Consider the following 17,169-nt stretch of genomic DNA (forward strand, 5'->3'; position numbering starts at 1 on the left):
CTGAGCCACGACATATCAGCATGTATATGTAGACTACTTAGCCAACTTCGATAAATCTCTCAAATATGTATATGAATATATATATATATATATATATATACGTATATATGTGAATGTATGTAACCATCTTTGTGGTTCTGCTTCTGTCCTTGAACGCTGACTGCAATTCCTCGTTCATGGACTTGTTCCAAGTGTTAATTCTCACAGGGTTGACCAGGAATAAAAGTAGCTACAGAAATGTCTGTATTCAAGAAGACAGTCATGGAAGAAAAGGATGAATAAAAAGGAAAGGATGATGTCCCACCAAGATTTAAAGTCAGTTTGGTGGTGGGGGCTGGGGGGTACCTGGGTGGCTCAGTCAGTTGGGTCGCGACTCTTGGTTTGGTTTCGGCTGAGCTCATGATCTTGGGGTCAGGGGGTGAAGCCCTGCATGGGGCTCTGTGCTCAGCATGGAGTCTGCTTGAGATTCTCTCTCTCTCTCTCCTCTACCCCTCCTGCCACTCTCTCTAAAATAAATAAATAAATCTTTAAAAATAAAGTCAGATTGGTGGATTTAAAACGACCAGTGCCAGGATTTGTTTTTCACCACAGTGAAACAACTGGGACCAGACTTACTCTTCCACCTTAAACTAAAAAACGGAATAAAGTATAGCAGAGTCATGCTCTTCCAACAGTAGACATCCTCAGACAGTGACTAACACTGATACCCGGGAGAAGGAAAACAAATGAGAAAAGAATCAAGCCACCTTAAGGCCTGAAAACAGATCAAGAGGGACATTTCATAATGATACAGGAATGAATACGTCAAAAAGACATAATAATCCTACCTATGTATGCACTTAATCACAGAGTTTCAAAATACATGTAGCAAAATGTGATAAACTAAGAGAAATAGAAAAATTATTCAAATACAGTTGGAGATTTTATTTTTTTTAATATTTTTTTTTTATTTGACAGACAGAGATCATAGATAGGCAGAGAGACAGACATAGAGAGAAGGGGGAAGCAGGCTCCCCACTGAGCAGAGAGCCCGACGTGGGGCTCAATCCCAGGACCCTGAGATCATGACCTGAGTGAAGGCAGAGGCTTAACCCACTGAGCCACCCAGGGACCCCCAGAGATCATGACCCGAGTGAAGGCAGAGGCTTAACCCACTGAGCCACCCAGTGGGTTTTAACACTTCTCTTTCAGTAACTGATAGAACAACTAGTCAGTAAAATCAGTAAGAATATACAAGATTTAAACAACATTATCAATGAACTTGACCTAGTTAATATTTATACAACACTCTACCCAACAACAGCAGAATACATTATTTTCAAGTTTCAAGTAACATTGAATACTTACTAAGATAACAAATCTTAAGTTTAAAAGGAATGAAATAATAGAAAATATATTCTCTGACCACGATGGAATTAAACCACAAATCAATACCAGAAGTTAAAGAAATACTTCCTAAAAACCCACAAGCCAAATAATATATCACAAGGAAAATATAAGTATTTTATTAAGAAAATAAAGGTAAAATATAACAAAGTGTCTGCAGCTGAAGTTCTGAATAGAAAGCAATTTATAGCAAGAAATATTTATATTATAAAAGAACAAAGTTCATGAATAAATTAATTATACTTCCACCTTAAGATATTATTTTTTAATAATATCTAATATCTAATAATACCTGAAACTAATATAACATTGTGTGTTAACAATACTGGAATGAAAATACCTAATGAAAAAAGGAAAGTAGAAAAAAAAGGACAGCAAGTTAAACATGAAATAAGCAGAAGAAAAGAAATACTAAACAGAAAAGTAATAATTAATTAAAGAAAACAGAAAAAAGACAAAAATCAATGAAACCCAAAGTGTGGTTATTTTATAAGTTGAATGATATTGACAAATCTCTGGTCAGACTGATCAGGAAAAAAAGAGTCACATATTACCAATATCAGCAAAGAAGAGGGAGCACGTGCCCAGATTCTACAATCAAAGAATAATGAATAATATTATGTCCATTAATGTGACAAATTAGATGAAATGGATCCATTTCTCAAAAAACACAGACTACAGCTCACTCATGAAAAAATAAAGAATCTAAATTGTCATATATCTATTTAAAATAGTTAAGCATCCAACTTTTGGTTTCAGCTCAGGTCATGGTTTCAGGGTCCTGGGATGAGCCTGGATTTGGGCTCTGTGCGCAGAGTGTGGAATCTGCTTGAGATTCTCCATCTCCCTCTTCCTCTACCCCTCTACCGGTTTGGGCGGGCTTTAAATAAATAAATAAAATCTTTAAAACTAAATAAATACGCAAACAAGGAAAACAGAATTTGTAATTTAAAACCTTCTCACAAAGAAAAGTCCAGGCCAGGGCACCTGGATGGCTCAGGTTCACGATCCTGGAGTCCCAGGATTGAGTCCCACATCGGGCGGGTGTCAGGTGTGCTTCTTCCTCTGACCTTCCCGCTCTCATGCTCACACGCTCTCTCTCTCAAATAAATAAAACCTTGAAAGAAAAGGAAAATCCAGGCCAATAAAGATGGCTTTATTGGTGAATTCTACCAAACCTTTAAAGAAGGAAGAACACCAGATCTACATCAACTTTTCCAAAAACTAAGAGGGAACACTTTCCTATTCATTTTGGGAGGTCAACACTACCCTGATAACAAAATCAAATAAGAGTTGAGGGAAAAAAAAAAATCACAGACCCATGTTCCCCATGAAAAGAGTTGCAAGTATTCTTAACAAATTTTAGCAAATCATATCAAGTAATTTCCAAAAAAGATGATGAGCCGTGACCAAGTGGGCTTATCCATGGGTAGCAAAAAGTGTCTATTGCTTTTCAGTTCTCGAGGGAGTCATTTTCCCTGTCCCTAAGGAAACATGGGAACTAAGGCCCTTTCTTCCAACACTCAGTAGCCCTGTGAATTGATGAACTTCTCTGCACATGTTTCTGTTTGTAAACGAGGTTCGTGGCACTTCATGGAACTGTTCTGAGGGTTTAATGAGGTTATGAATCAAAAGTCACTTTCTAAAATGTGAAATACAGAGTTGGTAGATACCAGATAATTTTTTTTTACGAGATCAATTTCCATGCCACAGCACTCCTTGTTTCTTCAAACAGATGACAAGTTGTGTAGAACCATCCTATAACTTTAAAGGAATTGTGGGGCACCTTACGTCCAAATACAAAGAAATACTATACTTTTCCTCCAAATTTGAAAGAGAGAGAAAAGCTGAAGAAAGTAAACAAGAAGTAGCTATGATTCCAACACCCACGGGAAGTTAGTTTTCAGCTTTTTGTTGACACATCCAGTTTTCTAATGTAAGGGTATGTAGTGGCATATTGATTTAAACCTGCTTTTCCATTTTTATATTTTCCAATTATATAAACGATGCAGAAAGCAAGAACTATTATGAAAAATTTAAAGAATTCAAAAGTAATTGCATGAGATATTTTTATCCGTCGCTTCCATTCCACTTGTTTGCGTTCCTGTTAGCTTGGTGAGTATCCCATCAGATTTTTAAAAAATGGGCTTGTGTAATTTGGAGTTTCATTTTATATAAAAGGGACTATTTGTATTTGTTGTTTTGTGCATTAAGGTTCACGCACATTTTCCGAGTAAAACGATGAAGATCTAACTCTTCCAGGGCTCCGTGGTACCCTGTGATGGGAATAGCATCTTACTAACGCCTTAATGATGAGCACGTTACCGCCTCTCTCTCCCCGCGTTGCAGAGCGCGCTGCAGCGGACCCTCTAACCAGGAGCATCACTAGCTGCCCCTGCCGGGACCTCGGTCAAAGTGGTGACCTCACACGAGCTGCCTCACCTCCCACTCGCATGGGCCCGCGGGGGCTGGAAGCGAGGGCCGGCTCGGGGGAGAAAGCCAAGTGGTTCTTGGAGCGCACACGCGGGAGCCCGGCTCAGACCCGCGCGCAGCCCCAGGGCGGCCCCGCGCGGGCGCAGGCTTTGCGGGACTGACCTGCTGGCTTGAAACGCGGGTGCTCACGCGGTGAGGACTCGCGTCCCCGGGCTCCCGACTGCGCCGGCGGCGCGAGAGGTTGGACTTTTTAAATGAGAACCACAAACCCCGTCTTACTGGAGCTCCGTGTCCCGTTCACGGTTTGCTTTCCGGCGCGGCGGGCAGGGCTCCTGCCTGCGTTCTTTGTCATCCGCCACTGGAAAAAGCGCCCGAGCGCCGCGTAGTCGTGGCCGAGTGGTTAAGGCGATGGACTAGAAATCCATTGGGGTCTCCCCGCGCAGGTTCGAATCCTGCCGACTACGGAGCTCTCTTTTTGGGCTGGATTAAATGCCCCCGGGGGAGATGGGGGGCCGGCGGGCCAGAGCTGCACCGCCAGGGGGCGTCACTTTTACCAACTCGAAGGAGCGGAGAACGCGGCCGGGGGCAGGGGCCTGGGGGACGCCGGGCGGGGAGATCTGCGGGGGTTTTCCTGCGCGGCAAGGCCCGGGAGCAGAGCGCTCGGAGGCGCTGGTTCCCCGGCCTCGGTGGCCTGCGCGCGCCGGACGCCGATCCGGCCGAGACACCCTGCGGGGAGGCGGGAGCCGTGGGGTGAAGACGGGCAGCCCCGGGGGCGCACACGCGGGTGCGCGGGTCTCAGCGCGAGCAGAGCACGGGAGGGCGCCCTGCAGTTCCCTTTATGAGGCGTCTTTAAGACGCGGCCACCAGGTTCTCCTCGTTAGTATAGTGGTGAGTATCCCCGCCTGTCACGCGGGAGACCGGGGTTCGATTCCCCGACGGGGAGCACGCTTGTCGCTTTTGTGTCCACGCGATCATTTTAGAATTCCTGACCATCAGGGCCGCACGGCTTCGGATCAAATACTGTCCTCCTTCGCCCCTTCGTCTGACAGCTGCGGGGCGCGCGCTGGTGGGGACCGTGAGCGGTGGGTCTGGGGTGCTGAGGCGCAGGCGACCGGGACCCCAGGGCGCCCTTCCCGGCTTCCGCCCACCTCTCCCCTCCCGTGACACTTGCCCCACCGAAGGCTGGCTCCAGGATTCAGGGAGCTGTGCAGACGTCATCAGGACACTGTTACGTTAACGTTTGTTAGGTAGAGCAGGAGATGGCGGATAGTGAGTTAAAATAACAAAACAGCAGACCACGGGAGAGATCACACTAGAGAAGTTCATGACTCACGGGTCTTGGAGGAAGTGCACAGCAGTCTTTAAGGCGGCGCAGGGGGAGGTCAAGGCAGGGAACAGAGCAATGAGACCCTGGAATCTGCCGTCATTGGGGTGCATGGGCGGAGAGCTTGGGCAGCTCCGGGGCTAAGGCTGGATTAGTCAATCCGGACCACAAGAGGGGTTTGGGGGAGCTTCACGGGGGTCTAATCTAAGGACAGCACAAGGTCATGGTCCTGGGAGACAGGGAGGACTGCTGATCACAGGGGGGTTGGGGAAGTCCTAACAGGACCTGACATTTGCTGGTGACTCTGTGGGCTATTCCGCATGGCCCTTATAGGAGGTCCAGGCGTCCCTGATGCTCCCTGCAGGCCACGAAAAGTGGATGCCACGGCAGCCACACCTGGAGTAGCTTAGCTAGCCTCTCGACGTGTACAGGTCCACCTGGATGTGAATAAGGAAAATGAGTATGAAATAGACAATCCAAGAGAAAAATGGGCAGAAAAGTTCAACAGGTCTTTCAGAAAAAAGGATATCAAAAGAACCAATAAACATAAGAAAGGTGATCTTCATCAGTCACCAGAAAAAGTGAAAAGTAAAACAATTTGTTTCCACTACTGTATTCCTCAGTTCTCCAGAGAGAGAACCAGTGGGATGTGGGTGTGTATGGAGCTTTATCTTAAGGAATTGGCTCACAAGATTATGGGAGTTGTGGTAAGTCCAAAATCGCCCAGGGGGCAGCAGGCCAGGGACCCAGGAAGAGCCAGCACTGTAATTCAAGCCTGAACACTATCTGTGGATGGAATTCCCCCCTGCTGGGTTGGGGGGTTATCAGTCTTTTGTTTTATTGATGCCCACCCAGATTGTGGAGGGCAGTCTCCTTGACTCAAAGTCCATCAATCCAAATTTAATAATCTCCCAACACACCCTCACAGAAACATCACAGAAACACAGAATGACGACTGACCACTTATCTGGGCACTGTGGCCCACCAGGCTGGCACATAAAACTAACCGTCACAACTATTTTCCTATTTGAAAGGTTAAACTAAGAAAAGGCAGGCAATATACCAAGTGTTCTCAAGGATGTGTGTTGTTTTGTTTTCCTATAAACAAAAGCTCTGTTCCTATCTGGACCTTTTCTTTTCACTTTCGTTTGCATGTAAATTAGAGTACTGAGACTCTGAATTTAAACTTTTTCCCCCAAAATCAAAAAAAAAAAAACAGATTAATGTTTTTGGTCCCTGAATGTGCAGGAGAACGTATGAAGAGAGGGCAGGGACCAGAGAACCTTCCCCTGGAGTTTCCAGGTTGTACTAGACGGAGACCTCGAACATGGTGACTATTGGCAGGAAACTGTGCTATTCGATTTGGGAGGTTTTCTCGAACTGAACTGACTTTCATTTTTTTATTTTAAAATCCTACTTCTTTACATTCTGTGTTGTTTGACTCTCATTTCTAGCTATCTTTGAACCAAAACAGACAAGTAATGAAACGAAACCAAAACTTAACAGACGTGATACCATGTGTGATAGCACACAGCAGATGAAGCCTACTGGCCGCCATGGGCGAAACAAGCTCCCTGAGCCCACCTCCTTTGCATTCCCCTCTATTTGTAGCTTTTTTATGGCAATATCATGGAGGAATTCCACATGGACTCACGTTCTGAAGATAAGACCACTGGCTGTCCCAGTCATTTACTAAGTTTACATATTCTGATCACCATTGCCACAGATGTCCTTCTGCAATTTCTGCTCTAAAATTCTCTTGTGACTAATCCTGGCCTCAAAAGCCCCCTCTCTTGAGACACTGAGACTCTTTCCGACTAAGATCCTCTCTTGCTGAGTAAGTCTGATACACCCTGTTTACCAGAATCAGCAGGCTTCCCTGATGGGTTTTGTATGGGTCTATGCAAGGATTTTGCTTGTAGTCTCAAACCAGAAGTACTGCTGGGCTTGGCAGCCTTAAATCCACTTCCTGGGTTTAACAAAGCGTTCCCACTCCTGGGCTCTGGAGTTTTCAGGCTGAGAAGACAGAATAGATGTGTTGCTCTTCTTTATAAACTAATCATTCATATGAAGTGACAATAACAATCACTTCTTATCACTCAAAAACAGGTAACACCTCATTGCTGTCCAATGACATTCTGCAAACTTGGGCTAGCAGAACACTCAGTACACAAGGGGTAACAACCCCATACTCCAGACTGACCACTTAGACTTATCTATGGAGGCAAAAATCTCAATAAGAGAGTTAGGCAGTAACATTAATTTCCAGCTGTAGACAGTAGCAATGAAAGCCCCCCTGGTCTGCCCCTACACCCGCCCCACCTTTTGGTTCCCTGGTATAGACCCAAACTGAGAGTTCAAGCCCACCCCGTCCTCTTACTAGCTGGGTGAACTTGGCCATGTTATTTTCCTCCAGTGGGTGTCAGTTTCCAGATTTATAAAGTAAGGGTAATAATAGTATTCATTTCTTATGAATGTGATCACACAAGCTAACACACATAAAGCACTTGGAAATACGTCTGTAATGTCTGATAAGTAGGAACTGATATGAAAGTCATTCCTGTGTATAAACTACAGCAGGACTGTGTCACTAACCACTGGTTTTTAAGAAGTGTGTTCCCTGCAGTATCTGTGACAAGTGACCTCACAACCACACCTAAGAAGCTCTTTGGTCTACATAGCATTTTACTGGGCAGTGTTGGTCAAGTCAAGTTTCGGTTTCTTATTCTGTAAAATGGGACTGATATCACCTCTGCTATGGGGTTATATTGGAGATTAAATTAAATGATGTCATGCATATAATGCCAACTCCGTGCTTGGGACCTAGTGAGGATTCAAAAAAAAAAAAAAAAAAAAAAGATAGTTGTTAGAATAAATGCCGCTTTATACATCGTGAGTTCTAGATAGTAGCAAGGAAAACACCTCCAGTCCCAGAGAGGATGGGGACCTGGCTGATGCTAAGAACCCAAGTTGGCTGTGACCCATAATTGAGGAAAAGGAACAGCCTTCCTCAAATCAGGGATCCTATTCGGTGCCCTCCCCACCCTCGCAGAGGCACTCATCCACTTAACACTGAGGGTCAAAGCCTGAGAGAGATACCGCGGTGTTTGGAATTGGAGGAACAGATCCAACCTGACCCAGAGAAACAGGTCACTGGCAACGCAGAGGGAGACCAGCAGGGACTAGAAGGTAGGAAGGAGCCTTTGTAAAACCGTAGCCGGCAGGATTCGAACCTGCGCGGGGAGACCCCAATGGATTTCAAGTCCATCGCCTTAACCACTCGGCCACGACTACCTGCTAGCAGGTGCCCCTTGTCAGCGACTTAGAAGGTGCGCCACCTCAGAGGCACGCGCGCACCTCTCCCCGCGGCGCGACATCACGCCGTAACGGGAGGACGGAGAGACGGTTCGTGTCACTGTTAAGTCTGCGAGCGAGGAATCCCCTGCGTCCACTCAGGGGACAGTCCTGGGTGAAACGCGTGGCGCACAAGCAAATCCAAATTCGGCGGGGCGCGTGGAATTCGGAGAAGCCCTGGGAGCCGCGGGGGACCGTCTGTGCCCAGAACTCCCGCCCCCGTCACCGCCGACTGCCCGCCCGCAGGCAGGGACCTCGGAGCAGGTGGCGTCCCCAGCGACCTCGGACCTGCGGATGCCGACGGTGCCTGGAAGCGGCCTGGAAGGACCCGGAGTGGTCCGCGTCCGCTTTCCGCGCTCAACGCCGAGACCCAGGTATCTCGGCGGGCTGCACCCGCCCCGCCGCGGAAGAGCCGGCTGAAGCCGGGCGGGGACGCGGGTGCGGGCTGGGCGGGGGCAGGGAGGGTCGAGGAGCAGAAGGCGACGCTGGGGAGGTCCCCGCTGGTCGCCTCCCCAGAGAGGCAAGCCCGAGCCCGGCGCATGGGGGCGAAGCAGCTCGACCCCGGGGTTTCCGGCCTCGGGACACTGTCCGCGCCTCACACACAGCGGGGTGTGAACGCCGCCGACTCAATCTACCCCATTGACCGGATCCTTCCCGCCCGTCGTCCTGATGCAGGGGCGCCCTACAGAACCGGGTTCTTCTTTGAATGGAGGATTTAGGGGCCACAGGGTTGAGCCTTGGGAATTGAAGTACTTGATGGCAACACCGTCACAGCCGGCTCGGACAGACCTCCGGGTACAATCGGAGACACCTTCCAGGCCTGAGGCCCTCGGTGTCTCCAGCAGGTAACTCTCCCACAATGTTTTCATCGAGGGCCGGTAAAGAGGGCTGCGCCCCTGGTGGGTTCAAGTGGGTCGCCCGGGAAGAAACGCTGCAATCCTACGCCCTCCCACCTGTGAATGAGACTTGACTTGAAAACACTCTTTGCTGATGCAATCAAGATAAAGCGAGGTCATTCTGGATTGGGTTGGGCCCTAAATCCAATGACTGTATCCTCATAAGGGGGGGAGATTTGGAGACACACGAACAGACAGCCGGGGGCAAAGGCCATGGCAGAAGGTCGCAGGGATGGGAGCAGGGCAGGCGCAAACACCAGGCAGGCCAGGGAGGAAGCCTTGACACAGCCTCCCTCAGACCTTCTGGAAACAGCCAACCTTGCAGACCCCTTGAATTCGGGTTTCTGGTGTCTGGATCTGTGAGAGGAGAAATTTCTGTTGTTTTAGGCCACTCCCTCTATGGTAATTTGTTGGGGCAGCCCTAGGACGCTAATAAATCTCCTTCCTCTTGTGCTTGGAACAAGGTCCCTGTTCTCCGTCCTGCTTCTCAATTCCACCAAGGAAGCTCACACAAATGGCTACTTCCTGCACACGGCAAACTTACTTCGGAGAGAACTCTTCTAGGGAAATAATGCAAACTAAAGGAAATTATTTGTGTGCAAAAACTTCTGTGATACTTTTAGTTATAATAATACCATAATTAAAACATCTCCAACAATGGAGGGGGTGGGTATATAACTTACGTTATCTATGGCTGGAAGAATGTTGCAAGGCTATTGAAAACAATATTTTGGAAGAGGTTGTGATAGCTCAGGGAAGAAGCGCATGATAGAATGTTAACCGAAAAGAGCCAGATTAAAACTGTATGTAATATATGACCTTGATTATGTACAGTTTTGCTTTATGGATATTTGGAAGTCGGGGGGGGTGGATATGCCAAAGTATTAGGTTTGAGGGTTGTGGGGTTTTTTCCCCCTGTGTTTTGCTATGATTGAAGCATATGTCATTACTAAAGTCTTTAAAATGAAGAAGCAGAAATAATGACTATTGCTGGACTGAGAAGAAGGGATTCTCTACACATGAGACTTCAGCATTATTCAGTAGCCACACATGTGCTCAAGTGGCCATCATGCAAAGACACTACTTGTTAAATATCTTGGAGAGGCCAAGTTTTACGGAGAGATTGAGTGCAGGGCCAAGGTCACAGAGCTGGCCCCTGAAAGCGAGGGGAGGGTTGCAGCTGGGACATCTGAATTCAGCGTAGGGAGGGTTTAGGGCAGAAAAATGCCGCACTCATTTTGACTTTTGTTGTTGTTGTTGTTTTAATCAGTTCTGTCAATTCATTTTGCTTTTAAAACTAAATATTGTGTAATTTATAATGATGATGATAATCATAATAATTTGAGAAATAATTTGGAAGACTGAAGTCCAAAGCCAGCTACAAAGGTGAGGTCGTGGCTGGAAGAAACTGCCTTTCAGATATTCAGATTTTGAGAAAGAGTCCTCAGCAAATGACAGTATAGGTTGCAGTGTGTGTGTGTGTGTGTGTGTGTGTGTACACTTTCCTCAGATGCACAAGACAGGCAGCACCAAACAAAAACCCTTAAAATGCTCTATAATGGGTGATCTCAGTTATAGTATTTTTCAGAGCAAGGTCTTCTGCTCTTGGCCTTGTTAATTTAGGAAAAGCTTTTTCTTACAAATTAAAATAGGCCAGTTTTGTTTTGGTTTGTTTTTTAATGTGGCAGGAGAGTGGCACCAGACCAGAAGGGACTTGTCAGAGGCTCTGCTCCTGGGCCCCAGGCATCACTCAGACACCGAAAGTGATCCCTGAAGGCCTGGAGCGAGAATCATCCAAATGGTCAGGATGGGAACCAAACTTGAGCTCGGAGTGGTAAAAAGGATTAGAAAAACCCATCTCCTGCCCAGGAAGCCAGCCCTGAATGAGCTGCTCAGACACCACAAAGGCCACAATTTTTACTCATCTACACATATGCTCACAATGAAACCAATGGAAAAATATGGCCAGTTGGTTACTAGAAGGGCTTTTGTGGGGTTTTTCCCCAGAGAGAGAGAGAGAAAGAGAGAGTACCACCAGACAAATGGGGGGGTGGGGTGGGCGGGGGGCAGGGAGGGGGTCGGTGGGCAGAGGGAGAGAGAGGATCTTAAGCAGGCTCCACACCCAGCACGGAGCCCCACACGGGGTCCTATCCCACAACCCAGAGATCATGACCTGAGCCAGGATAAGAGTCAGATGCTTAAGCAACTTAGCCACCCAGGCGCCCCAATTTTTTTGTTTTTTTAACTCTCTCCTTGTGTCTTTCTCATGAACATAGATGCAAAGAGGTGAGTGGAAGTTAAACACACACTGCAATGATTCCTCACACGGGGAACATGCGGTGTGATCAGGAAATAGAGCTGCGACCACGCCCCAGAAGCTTCCTCCTGCCCCACTCCCCATCCACAGATTGCTGAGTATGTTTTAGGTTAAAATGAACATCCCACGATGTGTGGTTTTCCATCCCTTCTGGTATACCCCACTGTGTTTATCATTCTGTCCTCTTATGCTTCCCTTTTGTGTCTTGTCTGCTTGTGTATTGATTGAATAGTTCTACGTTATTTTTTTGATTTTCTTTTGATGGGGAGCCGAGAGATCACCGCATATAGTCCTGACCAAACAATTCTTATACCGATATTTTAGCATTTTCCCAGACAATGCAAAGGACTTAACATTAGAAAAATGGGATTCTATTCATCTCTGTCTGGAGGGACGTCTAAATTCTTTGTTTGCATCCATATGAATTCTTTGTTCATTTTCTCCTCTAGAAGACATTCACATTGTTTTATGCAGCCAATATTTACTCAGATCTGACTCTCACGTACCTTTGTTACTCAGATTTTCCATGTCTTCCTCTGAGGTTTTTTCTACTGCCTGTCTCGATTTTCAGGAGCAGCAAAGCCTTCTGGCTGGAACATAATTTATGAGATACTTGTGACTTGGGGGTAACAGGAAAAAAAAAAAACAAGGAAATTAGGTTTAAATGACACAGGATTTGGAAAACTTACTGAGAGTCATGAGAGGAAAGGGCTGTCTGGCCTCTGTCCTCCATCCATGTGGCCAGTGCTTCAGCAGCACGTGAAGATCAGAATTTAAGGGGTTCCTCCCAGTGGGGCCCAGGAGAAGCTGCAGCAAGGTCCAGTTACCCTGTGATAAAAATAGGCCTAGTCCTCTCCCTTCTCTTTGACCTGCTGATGTCTGAGTCAAGTCTCCCCAAACTTTATTATCAGGAATGTGCATCCCAACAGCCCTCTGAGAACTAATCTGACTAGTATTTTCCATTCAGTCATGGACACAACTTTGACGTAATTTACAAGATGAATATTAGTGAAAAACTTAGCCACGATTAAAAGGTGAATTTACTTTAGCAGTATGATGCTTAATTTCTACTTAAAGAATTTGGTTTTGGTTAGTTAAAAATTAGGTTAGGTGACAAAGGACAATCTCCAAATGCAGAAGGTTCATAGCCTGGGGTCTATGGACTTTATGTGTTCCACAAACACTCTGAACTAGTTTGCAAAATGATATGTATGTGTATCTAGGGGTGCCTTCGTGGGAAAGGGGTTTCACAGATTTTATTCCATATGATCTGGAATTCAGAGCCAAAATAATGTACCATGAATCTCTGTTCTAATGACTTCTTTATCTTGGGGAAGAGGAGAGGAATTTTTCAGCTATGTTTTGTTTGGGGGAAATAAACAAGATGCCTATGAATGAGCACGAATACTTTAAAGCAATTCCCAGAGACTGATGCAGGACTGACCTCAGTCTAGCAGGGAACTTACCATGCCACTGAGGCTGATTCTCCGCTGCTCCCTGAAGTCATCTGTGATGCTCCCTGATGTGCCTGGTTCGGAGTGGGCCCTCGAGGCCTAAAGCAACCTTGGAGCTCTGGCCTGAACCAAGGTCTCAGTCTACCAACAAACCATCAAATCTCCTATTTCACTTTCATCGTGGATTGCTGCCCAGACAACCAGTCCGTACACTGTGTCCCTATCTTGCATCTTCTCTGTGAAGAAGTGGGAGCCAAGACCCCACCTGCTGGTTTCCTGGACTCATGGATTCATAATTTTAGTCTATCCCATGACAATTAGCCCCAAATCTCCAAGGGCAGAGCCAGGGCTTGGTGTCCTGCTAACTGCTGGGCCCACAGCAGAGTAGAGCAGGGGGCCGGCATAGGAACTCCTCCTTCCAAATTCCTACAACTCTCTGTGCTCTGAGGCCAAGTGGGTTCTGCAGGCCTTAGTACTGGGTCTGATAATGGGGCTCATTGGTTAAAGGGGGAGGGCACTGTGCTGGTGCACATTGCAAACCAGAGTTCTGAATTCCCTTTGAAGAAATAATTTCATTTGGCCACTTTCTTGTTCTTACTCCCTAAAGCAATAGTTTCTACTTACTTGGGAAGATAGAAGAGAGAGCGCCTATATCCCCCACACCCAGTTTCTCCTAGGATTAAAATCTTACCTGAGTGTGGCACATTTATTACAATCAATGAACAAATATTTATACATTATTATTAACCAAAGTTCAAAAATTATTCCGATCTCCCTGGTTTCTACCTCATGTCCCTTTTGGTTCCTGGATCTGATTCAGAATGTTACGGTGTATTTACTCATCGTTTTCTCCTTAGCCTCACCTCGGCTGTGGCAGTTTCTCAGATTTTCCTTGTTTTTGAACAATCCCGACGGTTTGCGGGGGTGCTCAGGTATTTTGTAGGAAGCCCCTCATTTCCCCGATGTTTTTCTCATAATTAAACAGGAGTTATGGGCTTGGGGGAGAGAGATCACAGAAGAAAAGTGCATTTTCGTGTTCATCGTTTATACCATGTCAAGGGTATATACTATCCAAAATGGCTCATCGCTCCCCAAGTTGACCCTGGGCCCTGGCTCAAACTGTGAGTGTCGGGTTCCTTCGCGGCTCAGCCTGTCTTCCCCCGTCCGGTGCTGTGCTCTCTAGAAAGCAGCACTGCGCGGAGCTGGCGGTTAGGGCGTGCGGAGTCCGGCGATGGGGATTCTCCTGCGCGGGGGACCGGGGCGAGCTCCACATCAAAGGGGCTGGAACCAGGCGGTGGGAACTGGGAGGTGGTGTTCACGCTCACTCATTACGATTCACTTCCCAGATGTCGCTTCTCCCCCATTTAGTTATTCAGTTATTTATATCTATTTTTGTTCTTCTCTTTTTCCTTTTCGGGCAGAGAGCCCGGAATCTGGTCCCAGCCCTCGCCCCTGCAGAGGCTCACGGTGAACGTGTTGCCGGGACCCGAAGCTGCGTCGCGCTGCAAGCACTCCCGGGTCTGGGGTCTCCGTTCCTCGGGCTTCCGGAAAGCACGTCCCTGACCCACCTGGCAGGAGAGGGTCACTCCGTCCCCGGGGCCTCGGGGACCGCGAGGTCACCGAGCGGCGGACACGCCTGGACCCGGGCTCCGGGTCCTCGCCGCGGGCTGTCACCTGCGCCTCTTCCGGAAGCGTTTCCTCCCCTTCCAGACGTCTCTCGGCACCGAAATGACCTCGGCTGGACGCCGCGGCCCCTCCGGGGGTCTCGCCGGGAAGCTTCGAACCCTGACACCCGCGAGTGTCACTCTCGGTGGAGATGATTTGCTTCTGTCCTCAGCCCTTCGGGGGACCGTCGGGCATCGCTTCTGTCCCCTCGCGACGCAGGGAGTCGTTACTGCCGGGCCGCCCGGGGGAGGCTCGCGGCTGCGGCCGGGAAGAGCGGGGTCGAAGCCTCCGGGGACAGCCCTGCGGGAAGGCCGCGGGTTCGGATCCTGCTCTCCCCCGCGGCGGCGCGGGAGCAGAAGGCGTCTCTGTCCCCGGCGGAGCCGCACGGGCCGGGGCCGCCCGGCAGCCGGCGTCAAACGACGACCTCCGGCGCCTGCGGGTCCCGGACTAACCTGCGGGGGCGGAGGGAGCGCGAGGCCGGCCCTCGGGAGGCCGCGAGCCGGTGGGTCCCGCAGCGCCCGGCGGGTGGAGACCGCGGCCGCGCGCAGGTGCAGCCCCGGCCGCCCGCGCGGGAGGAGCCGCCGCACCTGCGTCTGGGCCCGGGGGCGGGGGGCGCACGGAGGCCGGACGGCGCCCACAAGCACGGACCCGGGTCATCTGTCCCTAGAAACCGATTTGCTTTGGGACGTCGCCCGAAGGGCCCTGTGCACGCGGGGAAAGGCCAGTGTGTCACGGAGGCAGATACCAGAAACTGGGCCGCGAATTTCAGCTTTTCTAAGAACTCCTGGAGGTCGGCAGTGGAGATGCATCCTGTCAGGAAGGAGTGCTGTCGCCGGCTGTCACCGTGGGGTTCCATGGTGTAATGGTTAGCACTCTGGACTCTGAATCCAGCGATCCGAGTTCAAATCTCGGTGGAACCTGAGCGTTTTCCTTTTTCTTATTGTTAAGTTTCCCTTTTAGGGATGGTTGACGGGAGACCCCCAGTTCCCAGGAACCCAGAGTGTGATCCTGAAGAGCAGGATACCCCGGGCTCTGGGTGGACCCCACCGACTGCCCGCTGCGTTGTTCAGAGTAGAGGACCATCCCCCTCCCCTCCCCGCCCCCACCGTTTTCCTCTCCCACCTAACAGATATTCTGTGACACAATTTTGAGTTAAGTTGAACTTCTCCTGATTTATTGCTTTACAGAATGTAGTGAGCTCCCTTCGTGCAGACGGATGCCACAAAATGAGGGAGAAGAAAAGTTCTCATGAATACAATACTTTGCTGCTCAGAGAGAGTGAGGCTTCATAATGTCCATTAGGTACAATGACCTGAATTTATGGGAAATTTTCATTTTCCACTGAGAAACGGAGACTTGTGAAAATCTATTCATACTTTAAATGAAGAATTTCTTGAACTGTCTCAGATATTTGAACACTACTGAATGCCCACACGTAAACTCGCAGCACTTGTGGATGGAGTAAATAAAGATCCAGATACATTTTCTAAATGTTTCCACTGTTACTTTGGTCATTTCTGTGACACGGAGCCACCACACGGAATTGTTGTCCATGAAGAATACGTCCCACAGAAATCAGAGCTTTCAAATTGTGTCCTAGGTTATCTCTGTGATCATTTCATTTTCATAACTGAATGTTCCAATTGCAAGTTAATTCATTTTCTGGTAAATGTCTGCATGTGTCACAACTTAAGGCAGGACAAGGTACTGAGATCCTCAAAAAGTAATTCCAAAGTGCTTTCCTTAGTTTTATTTCAACTATCATATGTCTAAAAATTGTATATTTTTATTCCAAGATTCAAAGTGTCAGACTATACTTTATCTTCTGTGTCTTTTTCACTTAGCAATACATTGCTAAAATTAATTGTTACTTTTGTTGCAATAGCTGCCATTCATTACTCCTTCATTCATGAATAATGCTCTACTGTGTCAATATACTGCGGTTCATTCATCCACCTTTTTGTCAATGGGAAACTCACATATTTTACGTGATATGAATTTGGTTTTGAATTACGTCAGCGCCAGGGTCAGGGAAATTGAAATTGTTTTAGGGCAGAGGAAATCTGGGCTTCAGTAACCACACAGTTAGCTGAGAATTGTAACTTTGAGCTATCTTGTTCTCCCTCCAAATGCTTGGGCACAGTAATAATCACTCACCCTCTATATTATACTACCCAAGTCTCCAAATTACTCCTAATCCTTCAATTCCTAGAGTTAACTGTCAGCAGTTCTCTGTAGCTCTCTATGTCCCCCCACATGCATGCCATTGCTAGGCCCTATTTCACCACCACTTCTAGCAGCTTACGTAGTTTACCGGAACTGAGCCTTACCAAGAAGTAA

The 17,169-nt window shown here is 47.8% G+C and overlaps 4 non-coding genes across 4 annotated transcripts; 3 read left to right on the top strand and 1 right to left on the bottom strand.

Annotated features, from left to right (window-relative positions):
• Window positions 1-4,201: 4,201 nt before the first annotated feature.
• Window positions 4,202-4,283, top strand: TRNAS-AGA. Its single transcript has one exon. It is a non-coding gene; the product is annotated as a tRNA-Ser (tRNA).
• A 407-nt stretch (window positions 4,284-4,690) lies between these two features.
• Window positions 4,691-4,762, top strand: TRNAD-GUC. Its single transcript has one exon. It is a non-coding gene; the product is annotated as a tRNA-Asp (tRNA).
• Window positions 4,763-8,355: 3,593 nt separating this feature from the next.
• Window positions 8,356-8,437, bottom strand: TRNAS-UGA. Its single transcript has one exon. It is a non-coding gene; the product is annotated as a tRNA-Ser (tRNA).
• A 7,240-nt stretch (window positions 8,438-15,677) lies between these two features.
• Window positions 15,678-15,749, top strand: TRNAQ-CUG. The gene has a single exon. It is a non-coding gene; the product is annotated as a tRNA-Gln (tRNA).
• Window positions 15,750-17,169: the final 1,420 nt, after the last annotated feature.

Source organism: Mustela putorius, unplaced genomic scaffold (genome assembly GCF_011764305.1).
Source record: "Mustela putorius furo isolate JIRA1106 unplaced genomic scaffold, ASM1176430v1.1 tig00000594_pilon_pilon_pilon, whole genome shotgun sequence".
NCBI lineage: Eukaryota > Metazoa > Chordata > Mammalia > Carnivora > Mustelidae > Mustela > Mustela putorius.